The following is a 3,207-nucleotide window of genomic DNA, read 5'->3' on the forward strand; positions in this document are numbered from 1 at the left end:
TAATATTTAAATTTTATTAATATATTTTTTATATTTAATATTAATGATGGTTATAATTGAAAAAAGTGACAGTAAGTTGTTAAAATGTTATTACAATTTACAAATAACATTTCAAGAAGCTAACTTATAAGTTATCTTATTTTTGTCAAACAATGTCTTGCACTTCTTTTGATTTATTAAATTTCCTTCTTTTTCCTTCAAAGTATTATTTTTTCTTCTTTATTAATGAGCATCTCCTATGGGGTCAATTTTGTATCATGATAAATCAACCAATTTTTATATCAATCGTACCAATTCAATTGGTACCAACCTACTTGGTTGACAGTATCATATCAACCATCTAAACTTGGTTGGTACGTGGTATTAGAAGTTATGTACCACAGTAATACCATATCGCACCGATTTACTTCTTTAATTAACCGTAAGAGGACATGGGTCATTATCTTGTAGACTGCAAGTATTGGGAAACCATATTTCACCTCTCTATCTCTCTCTCACTTCTTGCCGAGTAATTAACACAAACCCAACTTGTTGGTCATGTGTCGAAATCTTATAGACTGCGATAGGATATTTTTTTACTGTTTGACAATTGTTTTTTTTTTATTACTTTTTGGCAACTTGTTTTTATCACTTTCGTGATTCTTGTTTTAATGTTTTAAATAAATTCTGATTTTTGTCAAAAAAAATGTTTCACACCGCAAGCAAAAGTAGCTTTGCGGTGTCATATTTGATAGTAAGTGGACATTTATATTAGATTTATCTAAAAAAATGTTCAATGTTATTAGTGATAACGATAATATAATTTTTTTAAATTTAAAGATTTATATCATCTTTTCTGGGTTTTTTTATATAAAATATTGAAGAATTTGTTGAAAAAAATGTTAAAAACTTTATTACTTTTTCCTGTTTTAAAGAATTTGTAGGATATTCAATATTTTTTTTTAAATAAAAAATTTAAAATAAAATCTTACATTCAAGACTTTAATGGTTTATTATTTTAACATGATTTATATTATTAAAATATTTAATGTATTTAATATATCAACAAATTTTAAAGAGATCAAATAAATTGCTAAACAATTTTTATATAAAATGATACTTTCCAACAGATTTATATATAAAATAATAATTTCCAACAAACTTTGCATAAAATATAATTTCCAACAACTTTTATGTCTTTTTCTTAATTATTTTTCTAAAACAATAAATAGATGAAAGTATTAAAAATAAACTTATTTTGTAACGTTAAATAAATATAGTTCGGTTTTGACCCGTCCAATATGCATACCGATCTCACCATCAAAAACTTGAATCAACTATTAGTGACTCAATCAAATAGCCATTGTTGCATTAAGAGCATCTCCAACTCAACACTAAAAACACAAAAATGAACGTGTTTTCATCTCTAACTCATCACTAAAACACTAGGAAAACAAGTGCAATAAAGTTGGTCTTTATATTTAAAGGTCAATAAAATTGAATATAATATTCAGTTTTTATAAGAAAATAGATTATTTTATTATTATTATAATATATTAAAAAGTTTTTTTGTGTTTTTTCAGTACGTTGGAATTGATTTTTTTTGTGTTCAATAGACCCATCATTTTTAATATTTTATTTTCAATGGTTGAATTAGAGATGGTTTAAATTGATTAGACTTTACTTAAAAAAACAGATTATTTTCTTGTTGAGTTAAATACTTTCTGTTTTGTTGGAAATATTAAAAAACAAATTTCATTTTTTACCATTAAATTAAAAAAAAAAAAAACTCAAAATTTGGAGTTCTTTTTATATTCTATCTTATGTTTTATATATTCTAAATAAATTAAAAAGATTGAAATAAAATAAAATATTTGTTTTTGTTATCTTAAAAAATCTGTTAGAAATATTCTAATAACCTAATTAATAAATTAATCGAAAAAATTAGCTAATAAATTATTTATATTTTATAAAAAGAAGTTTGGTTTCTTCTCGTTTCTTTTGTCACGTTTTACATATGTGTCGTTTTTCCTTTCTCTAGGTTTTTGTATATTGTAAAATCTTTTTTTACGTTTTATTTTATGTTTGTTTTTTAATGTAAAATGACCTTAAATAATAAAGTTAAAAATATATAATTGACATAATTGGAAGAAAATTACCATATAATTTATTGAAAGTAGTTTTTCAAAACAAAAATAAATAAATAGGCCATGACTAATCAAACCAAACATTTTTTATCAGTTTAAAGAGTGAGTTATATTGTTTTATCTGATTATTGACTTGTTTTTTTTCAAGTATATAATATTTATAGAACAAATAAACTCACACACCCTCTTCAACTTTAGTGAGATTTAAACATCTGACCTCCAAGGAGACTAATGACTCACATACAGCTAGAGGTTAACTAATTAATTTGATGTCAATTGCAATATTGATTTATTTGATTATTTTGTTAGACATTCGAACAACTAATTGTGTAACTAAATGATAAAAACATATCTAACGTCATATTCGTAGCAAAAAGTGTGAAAACATGATAAAATGAATGAAATATAATAATATAAATGTAAATTAAATTAAATTAAATATTTGTTTTCTTTTTAATTTGTTTGGCTTCAGTTTTAACTATAGTTTGTATATTTTTTAGCAGAGAATATGGAAAAATCGTTTTAGTAGTAAAAATAAAGTATTAACTACACTTTTAATTACATTCGCTGTATCAAATCCATGTAGCTGTAAATATGTGTTTTATGTTTCTAACTTCTTTACTGTTTCCATTTGAATTTCCCTCCATGTCACTAGTAACATGACTTTCTTTTCCACAATGCAACTATTTATAAAATATAATATAACTCGGGTTTCCAGTGATAATAGCATATATATTCTTTGTGTACGACCCTATTAGTTTACATACTCATTGGTAGTGTTTTGTATAACAGGTGTCATGAAGTATAAAAACTTATAATTAAAATTTATTAAAGTACATAAACTAATCAAATTATATAACTTATATAAACAATTCATTAGAGGTAAATTGGTTATTTTATCAGTCTTGTCATGTTTAGTCACGTTTTAACAAACATTGAACAACTGTTTTGTTTAAGTATCAAACGCACCCATAAGGTGCTTTTAGTAAGCTGGACAAGACATACTAGAAAGGAGATAATTCTTTCATGTATGACAAGACTTTTATGGAACAAACTTATGTTTTCACCAATATAACCCCAA

Source organism: Cynara cardunculus (assembly GCF_001531365.2).
Source record: "Cynara cardunculus var. scolymus isolate 2C chromosome LG 12, CcrdV1, whole genome shotgun sequence".
NCBI lineage: Eukaryota > Viridiplantae > Streptophyta > Magnoliopsida > Asterales > Asteraceae > Cynara > Cynara cardunculus.